General features: G+C 48.7%; 1 protein-coding gene across 6 annotated transcripts in view; it reads right to left on the reverse strand.

The window, feature by feature from the left end:
• NEXMIF (neurite extension and migration factor) overlaps nucleotides 1-10,448 on the reverse strand; it is a 170,411-nt gene extending 159,963 nt beyond the window's left edge. For 2 of the 6 annotated variants that reach the window (XM_071813418.1, XM_071813411.1), the window contains exon 1: nucleotides 10,317-10,423. The gene's annotated coding sequence lies outside the window, so the exon portion shown is untranslated. Of the gene's footprint in view, nucleotides 1-10,316 lie in introns of all 6 variants that reach the window. The other 4 variants (XM_071813412.1, XM_071813417.1, XM_071813415.1 and 1 more) reach the window with 4 other exon arrangements.
• Nucleotides 10,449-13,907: the final 3,459 nt, after the last annotated feature.

Raw genomic sequence — 13,907 nt, forward strand, 5'->3', positions numbered from 1 at the left:
TAATATTGTTATAAATGCTGAAAGGAGACGACTTTATGTTCTCATGCCTGTTCCACCAGGAAACAGTAGACCTGCACGTCATTTTTTATGTATTTCATCTTCCCATCCCTCAACTCTAAGCACCATTGCTGATTATCCTGCAAAACTTAAGTTTGGACAACACCTTGTTTTATTGAATACACACTCAGATTTGGTCTCAGTTCCACAAAGTATTTAAGCTCGTGCCTAAACACTAAGCGTGCAAGTACCCCACCGAGTTCTGAGTTTGGCTATCTGGTAATACATACAACAAGCTCTAGAAGATACAACACTCATTCTCTACCTGAAGAGCTCCACTCCACAGATCGGCCTTGCAGAGACGCGCCAGCTTGGGCTCTAACAAGCTCTTCACACTTTTTAAAGACTAATAGGCTCCCTATATTCATCTCTAAAGAGTATAAATTCTATTCCTTCCTTTCTCTTTTAAATATGTCTGACAACATTAAGAAAAATAACACCTGTGCCACAGTTACGCAATAAGCAGAATGATAACCATCAAACTGGATGCTTCATAAAGAGCAGGTTGAATTGATTAAAAGAATGCAAGGAAAAAGTTCACCTTTAAAGCCTGAGATCAGGAATGTTTTCAGCACAACCTCTCTTCCTTGCTTATTCTAAACAACCTGTTCTGCTGCTCCTCTTCATTGATGCTTCATGGTTATTAATGAGAAATCCGAATATTCATGCTATGAACAGCACAAACGTATCAAATCTGGCTGGAAAGGGCTGAAACATTCAGTAGAAAGATGAAGAATCCCAAAAGTGTTTTTAGTACATGTATACATTTCATTAGAGTATACAAACAGCACTATATATTTTCTTGCATCACTTAGCAAGCCTTCTCTTCTCATAAATATAGGTCAACAGAGCTAAATTCTGTTTTTGCCTCAACTCCCACTTTAAATGCATAAAGAATTAGATTTTTAGGGAGCAGAATGAAAGAAATGGTGTATTTCATGCTATTATATACCCAGCCAAGAATCCCAAAGGGTTTGTTTGGAATTGAAAAACAAAACAAAAACCCTTGGCATTTGTCAGACTAAAACCATTTTTCTCTGGTCTTTGCACAACCATCCTTTCCACATTTGACTAAAGAACATCAAACAAATTCTTTTGATTTCCATTGCCATGCAAAGCACAGAAGTCCTTCAAGGAGAGACGGAGCAGTGCGTGAAAGCATTTGGTAGCAAAGGTCTATGAGGAGCACCCTGCAAAACCACTATCGGACCTGGAAATGCACATTCCAAACCCTCTGCTACCCTTTTGTTGTTTAAACAGCCTATAACGCCCAAGAAAAACATTCAAACAGTCACCAAGATCACGTTTAGGAGTGAACGCCATGGGGCATTGCCTTACCCATAAACACATTTGGGGTACTGAAGGTATTAACAAAATAAGAAAAATACTGACTAAACAGTGAGCTACACATCGAGCTTTCACCTTGACTCTTCATTTACTGACACTTTTGAATTTAGGCGTGATTTAACATGGTCCCTTCAACAAATGCCCAGGTCCAACCGAACAGCAGAATATAATATCGTGTATCCTCAAACCTCCTTCTGTTTCAACATCGGCCCGCAGAACACAGGGCGAGAACTCACAGATGATATTGTCAGCTGCAGACTTCATATATGTGATGTTTATTGCAGGCTGTAATGAGGAAAACAACCCCTAGGCGTTCACGTGAAGTTTAAGGCACCACGCAATCATTAAGCATTTCTGATACGATGTTTGGACTTCACCACACACAAACTTACTGAGTGCAACGCAGGTGAAGACTTTTCCACGCTATGCTGGACAAACAGCTTCAAAGCACAATGTAAGCAGCATTTTCTTCTTCTCTCCATGACCGACACTGAAATGTCACTTTTTATGTCACTCAGCATCACCACCTATCCCTTCCTCGGGGCCGTTCTCCCTCCGTTCCTGCTCTTGGCCCTTCTGTTGGGTAAATCCAAGGTGAAACTTGCACTCAAGCTGCTTGTGTTGCAGAACTTCCCCTGCAGACCACCAGCAGCAGTTGGAAAGTTAATCCAACATGTTCTGAGTCCATCCTGAACTAACCTTTAAGAAGCCTTAAAGTGTTTGCAGTGAGGGAATCCAGTAGACATGCTGGCAGACTGTCCGTATTGAGGAAAACATCATAAAAAAGGGAGGAAAAGAGGATACAGTAAAAAGAAAAGCTGAGAGAGGGACTGGGATATCAGGGTTTGTTTAACACATGAATTGGAATCAGTAATTCCATACACCAGTAACCACGTAACAGCTGAAGCATCAGTCACAAACTAACTCTGCGTTCAGCTCTGTGTCATAACCAATACCCATCTTACCTCCAGAAACAGAAATGCTTCAGAGGGGAAAAATCAGCACTAAATCCTGTTGATCATTAAGCACCAGGTCTCAAACAACTCTCTGTAGAAGAAGGGAGAACTGTCCCAGCCTGACACTCTCTACAGACGTAAGCTACAACCTGAAGGTAAACCCAAAACATAACTTTGCATTGCCAAATACAGCAATAAATTCCCAAACTGAATGATCAAGCTAACAAAAAAAATTCACCCTTTCAAACCAGAGACTTCTTGGAAATGCAGTGGATTTCCCAGCCTCCCATTCACATTCAGAAAAGCCGGCATTTGTAACAGCTGAGAGGAGCACAGGCCCAGCTCAAACCCAGAAAGAAGCACACAAGGAATCAGCAGAAATGAAAGAAAGAAACAGGCACAATAAAAAAAAATAATAAATAATAAACTGGTTTTACTGCAGTACAAACTCTCCACCAAACGAGAAGGTAAGCAGACAAATAAGACAATTAAGTAAATGAAGGTTACTGGGTTCAGATGAATGATTTTTTCTGGGGGAGGTTCCAGCTGATGGGTTTCTCTGCATTTGCCATGCCTGGCTGGGTTAACAACACGTGGCCCCTCTGTTTCAGATGAACTTGGAGGCACCCTGGGCTTGTCCTGGTCCTAAATTCCAGTATTCGACATTAGCCATGCTGCTTGCATCACAATCTGCTGTATTTCTGCTCAAGCCGGCAAGGTCTGATCAATGTACTTCAAAATTAATATATCACACACACAAAGAATCTAAGACAAGCCACTACATGGACAGGTGATTTTGATATAGTGGATTTCCTTAGATATGGACATAAACCATGGGAAATTATTGCGTGTTGCTCCCTACAGAGCCAGCAGTGTCAGGAAGATACGAGTTTCCTTGTTTGCTTTAATATGAGCTGAAAAATTGTGGTCAGGAGCAGACTTTCCCTTCTGATCTTCCTGAAAATTCTAACTATCCCTCCACATTAAAGGCACAGCTATTGACCAAGTAAACCTGTTCATGGAAAATAAGCAAAACGCTAAAAAAATAAAGCAACACATCAACTTTTTGTAGCTAAAAGAATCCTACTCCTCTACAGTTTTCTTCACACAAATGGGAACAGTGACCATCTGAAAAAAGGTGACTTTCATTTGTACTCTTGAGGTTCAGAGAGGATCAGAAGTACTAATTGCTCCACTCCCTGAAGCAATATGAAATAATACCAAGCATCCATCTGTATTGCCACCATATATCAGCATGAACCTTAAATTCATATTCAGAGTATTAAAACATCACCTTGCAGGCTCCAGGGAAAAAGTGCTCCTAGCTGGCCAAGCAGACACCACATTCACTTTGTACTTGTTAAAATCCCACCCACAACCCTTGTTTCTGTGAAGCAGTTAAGTGTTTCTCCGAAGTTAGTCAACAACTGTAAAGGTCACATATTGTCCTACCTGGCCGGTTGCAAACAAGCGCACCTTTCATGTTGGTATGTGCTTCAGCCTGCTACCGGCCACAGTAAAACCACAGTCTGAGGAGAAAAATGGCAGTAAATTGGTAGCAAAGGGTACACACCTGGTCTGCAGAGCAGACTTGCAGAGGATCCAGCTGACCCAGCGAGAGACCTGAAAATTGGAGCCAAGGCAACGGATGGGAAAGAACTTCTTTTTTTGATGTATAAAACTTATAGTTTCAGCTAAAATACGAAAAATTAAAAAAAGAGCTTCAGTGGCACTTCTGAAGGATAAAAAAAAAGGCTTTGGAAGCTTTAGATTTGAAGCTTCACAAGCTTCTTACGAAAAATGCAAGCTTTGAAAAACTTCTGAAGATTTAATATTCTTACTTTGGGCTCTTCTACTGCCAACGGACTAAGGATGCTGTAACTAATAAAACATAATTAATGCCAATAAACAGGCCCTTCATAAGGCTTCAGCTTCTCTTCCCCATCAAAGACTCAAATCATTCATTGGGGCATTGTACAGGAAACAAAATCCATCCACAGAGCTTGTCTGTTCTACATTGGGTTCTTCTGTGCTATAACTCACAACTGAAAACCTTCCAGGTGTGAGGAAAGGAATTGGATTTTGTCCTAAGTATGGAGCTCCAAAGGCAACTCCTGAGCACGGCACAGACCTCACCTAGAGCGGGACTGAGAACGAGCTGGGAGTTTGTGCGCTAGCCTTGCAGATCTCACGTTGGCAATGAAACCACCAGGCAGCTTCTCAGGAGCGCCCCACGCCGAGCCGGACCCTACAGTCCGCCGAGCCATGTCCGGCCACTCCTGAATGTCCAACTGTGTGCTGCAAGATACACAAGAGCTGATTGTTCTCATAACCTCCACCTGGCAGTCTGAACGCCCTCAAAAATGCAACGGTTTCATAGCACCTTCCCACCGGTTTGGCACGCACAGTGACAACGCTTGGGCTTCAGTGCATGGGAAGCTCCTCACCCCAGGAAGGGGAGCTGTAGAAATTGCCTCAACTATTATGTTTTTTTTTTAGCAATCCTAACACTCCCCATTCAAACTGACAAGGTGGAGGAGCACCTAACAGCTTCAGCCAACAGCAGAGAGCACCACAAAGCAGTAACGATGACCTTCGCAACATGAAGCACCAACCCGTGCACGAGGAGCCATTCTGCATAACGGAGGAGCTGCATAAGCAAGGTGAGAAAGCTGATAGATTGGCAAAAAAACTTAACCAGTGTCCATGGCAAGCACATAGCCACTGCTGTTCCTGCTGGCTTCAATGACACACTGAAGACTGACGTTGCAATGCCGTGCAAGGTGACATCCAGAAGTCTGAGCTCAGCTTTCCCAGACTCTTAAGACACAGACACTCTTGGTCTCATGCCTAGGGCTTAACAGCAGCTATTTGCAGAGACAACAATCACAACGATGATAACAGCAATTCAGAAAGGTGTTAAAACTGATTTGGTAAATGAATCAACTGGGGTCTAAGCAGAAGCAATGCCTTTTGGTCCAGCATCCCATGGTCCTACCCTCGCAAGGGGCAACAGCGGTAAATCTGGACAAGAAGATCCATCAAAACCTTCTAGTGGCACATCCACCCCTATTCTGAAGGTACGGCACAAACAAATCAAAACAAAACAACAGAAATATGGGATCGGTGGAAGGAAACAACTAGGCAGCAGAATTTTCTATCATGGGCAACTATTGAGACAAGAGCTTGGATAAATGAAGCAAATCAGGTATTTTGTAGTAAATCATTAATGTTTATTAATATGCAAAGGCTGAGTGTCAGGAGGATGGAGCCAGGCTCTTCTGGGTGACAACCAGTGATAAGACAAGGGGCAATGGGTGCAAACTGGAACACAGGAGGTTCCACTTAAACATGAGAACAAACTTGTTCCTGGTAAGGGTGTCAGAGCCTGGCCCAGGCTGCCCAGGGAGGTTGTGGAGTCTCCTTCTCTGCAGACATTCAAACCCGCCTGGACACCTTCCTGTGGAACCTCAGCTGGGTGTTCCTGCTCCATGGGGGGATTGCACTGGATGAGCTTTCCAGGTCCCTTCCAACCCCTGACATTCTGGGATTCTGTGAAAGTGTTTCCAGAGCTCTGTTTTAGAACCAAACACGGCTGCAAATATGAGCTCACAACACTGGGCGTAAATCACCCTCTGAATACTTTGGGGTCAGAAGGAAACTTTGCCAGGGACAACCCCGCCTCGCCACCCGCTGCCAGCCCTCCCACAGCCACCACAGACCCTCCTGTGACATGGGGCTCTGGGTCACAGCCCCAGGTTATTGGCAGGGCTGACGTGGCAATGCAGACACAAATCCAGCTCATACACTTCGCTGTGGGGAGACGGCATAATCATCCAGCTCAGCCCATGCAAAAGCAATATGAGAACACCTTCTGTACACAAGAAATTCTCGAGATTTAAAGTTTTAACACAAGCTAACAAACGCCAAGGATGAAAGAAATCCCGGGATGAAAGATCTCCATGACACCTGCTTTGAATAAAAAGACATTGCTACAAAAATATCAGAGACCTGCTGGTCTAGAGCCTTTGCTACATGTCATTCCCCAGACATCAATTTGCAATAGAAGCACACAAAAGCAGTATTACACAGATTACGTGCTACTCCCCTGAACTGCAAACAAAATCCACCCAGCACCACTGTCCAAAGCCCTACTGAACTAAAGCCACCTTCTGTCGCTGTTCCTAAGACGACTTTGCTGAGGATAAGGGTTCAACGCTGATTTGCACAACTGACATCTCCTCCCGCAAACTTTGCTCCAGCTCAGCTTTACCAAACGCTCCCCATTTCTTCTCACGTCCACAGGTACCCGGTGGTACCGACACTCTAGCAGACAGCAGGACAGTTTATCCTCAATTCCCGTGCCCTTCAGGCAAAACCCACACCCAGATATTTCAACACAACCACCCACCTCCAGCACTTACAACTTCATCCCTTTCTACGCAACAACGTAACACGTGGGAATTATTTAATATTTCCTTGTAATGGCACCCAGGAGCCCTCCAATTAAAGGGCTGAGATCCTCCCCAAGCTTCCCACAGCACATACAGGTTAGAAACCAGGCAGGTCCCTGTGCTAGAACAGCCTGGAGCCCTGCACAGGTGACACCATGCACAGGTGCCTGCACAGATACGACCAACTCGAAGGAAGGAGGGAAGAAATAGGAACCAACAAAACATGGTTTACTCGGTTTTATGCCACATGGCTCATTTACTCACTGCTGGCAGCTTCCACAAAATAAGGCTCGTCAAGCACCTGACTGTATACAAAGGTAATGATTACAAAGCCAACTCAAGCGAGGCTAAAAGTACACAAAAATCTAGCATAAAAATAAAAAAGTCCAATCCTCTCCCAGGTGAAAATACAGGACTTGGAATGTAACAGGTGGATTATATAAAAATTATTTGGTGCCCAATTCTCAAAATATTGATTTTTAAACTCCCTCACAGACCAAAAATTGTCATGACTGAGAAGCAATAGCAATGTTACTGTGTTTAGCACGCAAGGCTATCCACCTCTCCCAGGGCCCGACACAAACCCAACTACGGCAGCGTCCACACAGCCCCCACGCCAGGACCAGGGTGAGCTCTGCAGCACCCAGGACTCTGCTCCCCGCATTCTGTCCAAGGAAAAGATTATTTCCTAACGTTGCATTTTGTTTGCAACGGGGCATAAACTTTACAGGCATGGTTCACTGTTGTGCTCGGGGAAATCAGCACAGTTGGTTTGTTATTACTCTGTCTGTTATGTGAGAAGTGCTGCTGCACCTCATACCAATGGTTGTATCCTACACCCGGGACGCCAACCGGTGTCAGGCCCCTTTGTTTGGGAACACCCTCTCCCCAAGCCTCACCTGCGTCCTTCTCGGCCCTGCAAGCACAATTAAGTCTTTTTGTATGCTTCTTTCCATAGAGAGGAAAAAGATACACACATCATCAATCATAAAAACATCCACGAGGCATCACCATCTCAAAAGAGAAGGACACCAAAGCACCGCCCTACACAGACATACGCCCTGTCCCTGCACCAGCCACGGAAGTTAAAACCCACTGGCCACAATTTTATTTTAGTTTTTTTTCAAATCTAAAAGAGATTCCTCATCATTCCGAACTCAAGGTTTAAGCAGGCTGCTGGAGCCTCGCCTCCAAAGGGTAACAGTAACACAAAAAAGGAAAAACAAAGCCACAAAAACGCCCCCTCCCCGCTCCCCAAAGCAAAGCGCCAGGTGAGGTGCAGAGGGAAAGGAGGACGAGGCGCATGGCGAAGCCGGCCAGTTGCTCCCCCTTTTCTTGCCTCCCTTTTATTTCTGCTGAGTGTAGTAACACTCGAACTGGCTCTCTTTATTTGCGGCCGGATACGCGCTTTCAAAGATACTGTACTACTGTGTAGGCCAAGCAGGGACTCTCTTTCTTCCCTCAGTTAGGGCTTTTGGGAAAATAATTATTCACCAGAACTGCCATCATGAACAGAGAAAGCTAAATCAATGTAGCTTTGTATGGGCCATTGCCACTGCAAAGCAAATACTCCATCAAGACATGGATCAGTGAGAATTTTATCACTCGGAATCCTTATGCACATCTTTGCATATTTTTAATATCCATCTCATGATCTGGCGTGCCCCCTCCCTCCCCATGCTCCTGCACCCCGTCCTCCCCATGGATTCCTCTGTGTCACTGGCAGCTACGGGGCTCGGCAGTGAGGTTCACATGCTCAGGAGAAACAGCTGAAATATACAGCCAGGTTTATTCTGTCTCAAAAAAAAAATAATAAAGCACTGGTGCATGGCAGACTTATTCACTGAACAGGTTGATTTATTTAACAGACTTGACATACATCAAAACCTACTATGGGCTTACATAATTGTTATCCATTTAGCAGGTCTGGCTCTTTTGTCAAGTATTTGTTTTTAAAAAGTGATTCGCTAAAGACTGCTGCCTTATGGACAGTTCACATACCGTACAAAAACGTAGCCTTGCATGGGGCATTAGCTGAAGTGACTTTAAATTGAATCCTACCTGCCTGAGCACTGCCATTATTATTTTAGTTCCTGTATTCTTTTCCTTACCTAAACTGAAAAAAACCCCAACCGACACGCACGAGCGTGTGTACAGGCTCACAGACGATGCACTTTCCCGCAGACTCTTTGCTGTGGGCACAGTGGTTACCGCATTACCACGCTGCTCCAGCGATAACAGCAGGTACCTCCAACCCCGAGAACACACGACGCAAGACCAGGATGTTGATGGTTACCCGGAGGTTTCGGAGGCGCTGGCGCGGGGCAGAGGGGGCGAGCAAACTGCCCAGCAAGGGGAAAACCTCAGGGAAGGCTGAAGAAACAAAACCCGTTTTGTTTTCACGCAAGAGGCTCATTCAGGCCCTGGCTCGCACAGGCGCATCGCTCCCCTCCGGCCACACGCATCCACCCACGGCACCCGGCCACGAATCCCCCAAATATGCACCCACCCTGTGCTCGCTCCGAGCGGGAGGCGAAACACCGGAGAGCATCGCCCAGAGAAAACGCATCACCTCTGCCTTCATGGCCGGTCCCGTTACAGCTTGTTTGGGTTAATACATCATAAACCGTATCGCTCGCGAGCAGCACAGTTCATTTTGGAGATGAAGATTTCATTATTCCCCCCCCGTTTGAGCATCAGCCACGCACACACACACAGGTCACATCTTACACTTAGTAAGCAAAACACATTACCGCTGCCACCGCCGCACGGACGCACCAGCGGCTCAGAAATTAAAGAGACCGGAATAAAAACCGCACGAGCCCAATTCTCCGCCGCTCGCTAGACAGATGGTTAATTATATTCACAGCCGCATTTTTCGCTGGGATAGAGTTTCAGACAATGAGCCAGTTTTATTTGATTAGCCAGTTTTCTAGTTTAATACGCGGAATGACAGTTACTTCCATGGTTCGGGCTGCTTTTTTTTTTTTTTAAATAAAAAATCCCATCCCCCTCTCCTTTATTATTTTTTTTGTTCTGGCCGAGGCTGAACTAAGTGCAGCCCCCCCGGCCGCCGCCGCTGTAAATAAACCCCGGCGGGGCGTGGGGGGCGGCGGGACCGGCCGGGGGGGACGCGCTCCCCCCGGGGCGCTGCGGGGCGGCGCCCCCGCCCAGCGCGGCACCTGCGCGGGGGGAACGCGGATCCCCGCGCGGGCCGCCCCCCCGGCCCCGCGCACACGCACGCACACACACACACACGCACACACACACACACACATACACACGCACACACACACACACACACCGGCCGCCCCGCTCCTTCCGCCGCCACCGCGCAACTTCCCCGCAGGCCTCCGCGCTCCGCACCGCCGCGCAGGCCGGCGCTGCCAGCAGCATCAGCATCCCCCACACACACACCCCGGCCTCCCCCGCTCGCCTCACGCCGCCTCCCCCGCGGTGTGTGTGGGGGCCCGGGGGGAAGCGCCGCCGCGGCGGGACTCACCTCAGCGCCGGGCCCGCGGAGGAGGCGGCGGCGCGGGGCCAGCGGGTCCCCCCGCCCGCCAGGCGGTGTCGGTGTCGGCGGCTGCGGCGCTCAGCGCTGCTCCATGCGCCCGGGGCCCCGGCGCGCGCAGGTGGACGCGCCCGCCCCGCGCGCGCCGGCCCCCGCCCCTCCTCCCGCGCGCCGGCCCCCGCCCCTCCCCCGCCGCCGCCGCAGGGCCCGCGGCGGATCCAGCGCTCCCGGATCCAGCGCTCCCGGATCCAGCGGATCCAGCGCTCCCGGTCCCCGCGCCCGCCGCCGCCCGGCCGGGCCCCCCGCCGCGCGCAGCCCGCCCCGCTGAGGGAGGCAGGGGGGGCGGCTCCCGCCTCGCCCCGCCGCGGCCGCTCCCTCCTCGCCGCCGCCTCCCCCACCCCGGCCGCCCGTGCCCATTCAGGAGGTGCTGGGGAGCGCCGCCGCTGCCATTGTTCCCTCAGCCGCGGGACCGGCGCCCGTTTCCACACACACACCCCCCCCACCGGCCCCGCCGCTCGGCGGGAGCGCGCGCCGCCACCGGGCATAAAGGGCGCGCGGCCGCGGCCCCGGAGCCCCTCGAGGCGGAGCGGGGCGGGGCGGGGCGGCCTCACCTGCCGCTGGGCCCGGGGCAGGTGCCGCCCGCCCCGCCGGGGGAGCGCAGCCCGGCCCGCACCGGCAGCATCACCGGGGTGCGGGCAGCGCGCCGGCCGTGCGGGGATCGCGGCGCTCCTGGGCAGGGCTGCGGAGGGAAGATGGGCGGAAAGGAAGGCAAGGCCGAGGGGCCCCCGCGCCCCGCTCGGGGCCGGGAGGGAAGGGACGGCCAGGCCGTACGGCGGGGTTATAATGGAGCGGGCGGCAGGGCCGGAGCTGCGCTGCTGCCAGGGTGTCTGAACCCCAGCCTAGAAGGGACACCTGCTCCTGAGCCCAGTCTCAATCCGATTTAGTTCCCTAAAGCGCAATAGAGGCCACAAGCGAAAAAAATTTCTTCTCGGAAAGGGCGATCGGGCATTGGAACAGGCTGCCCAGGGCAGTGCTGGAGTCACCAGCCCTGGAGGGGTTTAAAAGACACGTAAATGAGGCTCTTAGGGACATGGGTCAGTGCCAGAGTTCGGGTACGGTTGGACTCGGTGATCCTGAGGGTCTCTTCCAACCAAAATGATTCTACAGGAAATCAGGTCAGAGATTGCAACAGCGCTTCCAATTTATTAATAATAAGTATTATTATTAATAATAATATTAATATTATTGTTATTAATAAGTAACAGCTTCTAAAACCACGCTTTACATTCAGATATTCGTTAAAAGGAAGAGTGTGCCTGCCCTCAAGAGTGCTCAGGACTTGCTGCGATGCCAGGGACACACCAGACACTGCCTCTGCAGAACAGGAGGGTGAGAGAAGGCAGCAAGACGGGCCTGCATCTACAGAGCCCGCGAGCTTACAAAACACATCCGTTCTCACAGGACCCCCACAATAGCTTTTAGTATTGCAGCCCTATTTCTCCATGACAGCTGCAGCACTGCAAGCCCCACACATGCACCATGTCCAGAGTCATTAAACAAGCGACTGGAGGAAAGTTTGGTGTTATTGTGTTCTCTGAAGCAACAGAATTGTTTCAAAAATAGAAAGCAAACGAGATGCAAGTATTTTAACTGCAATTGAAGAAATGCAAGAGGAGTATCAGCCTTTTGGTTTAATTAAATTCAGTGTGATATTTAACAGAGGTTCCTATGCTTAAGTTACCACTTGGTCGTACATGAAATTCTGCTCCCTTTTCATCCTAGACAACACATACAGTCTAAAAAGTTGATAACACCGTGACTAAAATTTTAAAACACCAAGCACATTAGTCCTTGTTCTCACAGCATCAGAGAGCCCCGTGTATATGCAATAATAAACCAGGATAGCATACAGCAACATATGCAATGCTCTCTGAATTTGGAACACTTTACTCATCAACTTTCAGTATTGCAACATAAGCAACTAATCTCATTTGTTCTTCGTTAGCTGTGGCACCCAGGATATGCTATACATCACACGCAAATAAATTATTCATTCCCACTGCACCAGGGCACATAGTTGAAGTGTTACACCCTGATGTAGACACCGAGGCGAGCAATAAGCGATTTGACTGAGGCCACAGAGCGAGCCATCAGCATCGCGGTAGCACCTCCCAGTTCTATCCTCAGTTACGATTTTCCTCTCCAGCATCAACATGTTGCTGTGGAAATCGCACAGTTGCCTCCCTATAGCTTTGCACACTAACACTGCATTTTATTTCACCCTCCCCATTATTTTCTTGACAGGAAGAACCAAGTAATATAAATGAGTAATTAATCAGGGTCAGGTTAGACAGCAACAGTACACCTGGCAGCACTCAGTGAAATAAACATACATTTGGATGGCGTTCATTAACCGCTTTCAAAATTTCAGAAGTGTGTGAGCAGAAGCACCGGGACACCAAGTTTGTCAGACCTGCCCAGCTCCCCTGCTGTATCCGGAGAGGAGAGGGCAGCATCAGCAGAACGGAAACAGGGACTGGAGACGTAAGCACGGGGAGAGCCGTCTTGGAGATGCAAAGATCGTTCGATTAAATAAGCATGGCACCCGGGTCTAGTTTAGAAGACAACAATGCAGGTATTTATTTAAATGCTGTCTTTTAGAGAGAATGCAAACATAAAGCTCAAAGATTATCCTTGTAGCTGTGATACAATATAATGCCTTCACTTACCCACACACTACTCATTTAAGGTACTTCAGTTACAGAACAACCACAATACTAATCGATCAGCAGCATAAAATTCTGCACAGCATCTCGGGCAATCTTAAAAACTAACAGCCTGTGCACTGTGATCTTTTTATGTACTGCCACAAACAGATGTAAAAAGTGCGCTGACATGATGGAAGTGCACTATGCACCTTGGCTGGGTATTAATTTTCCAGACTGTCAAATAAAGAGCCTCGCAGGTGCGAGAACAAGGTGCTAAGAAAACTCCCTTTGGCAGGAAGAGATCAACAAAACCCTGCGCGAGGAGCGATAGCGACGGCAGCTCTGCCCCGCCACACACCCTCGCTGCTCTGCCGACCTCCCCAACGCCGTGCAGCTGCCACACGCATCCTCATCATTCGCTACAACCTGTAAGACGGAGCAGATCAGACATTTACATCTGTCCCATCCTCCCAGCTGTCTTCACACAGCATCCGTGTGCCCAGACACATATCTATGCTGGGAGCCTACGCTTGCTTGTCTGTCTAGGAAGCAGGAGTCAGAATCTAAAATAGCAGAATCTGGATGATGGCAATGCCATGGTGGTTTCCAGTTCTCCAGCTGCCTGTTTTCTGATTATTCCTTCTTTTCCGGATGCCCGGGAACCTCACTGAGGCAGACCCAGTAAGGGTTAAATCCTTCATTCACTGTGGCCCTATTTGTTTCTGCCATACTCAGCCCCTCTGCTGAACAGTACTGGAGAGAAAGGTTCACAGGAGGATTCTGGTTTGCCTGTGGCACAACTACAACACAAATGTGATTTTTTCAAAGATCTCAAATCCTCCACTCTTGGGTAAGCATGGAACCCTGAAAACTC

This window comes from Patagioenas fasciata, chromosome 11 (assembly GCF_037038585.1).
Source record: "Patagioenas fasciata isolate bPatFas1 chromosome 11, bPatFas1.hap1, whole genome shotgun sequence".
NCBI classification, from domain to species: domain Eukaryota; kingdom Metazoa; phylum Chordata; class Aves; order Columbiformes; family Columbidae; genus Patagioenas; species Patagioenas fasciata.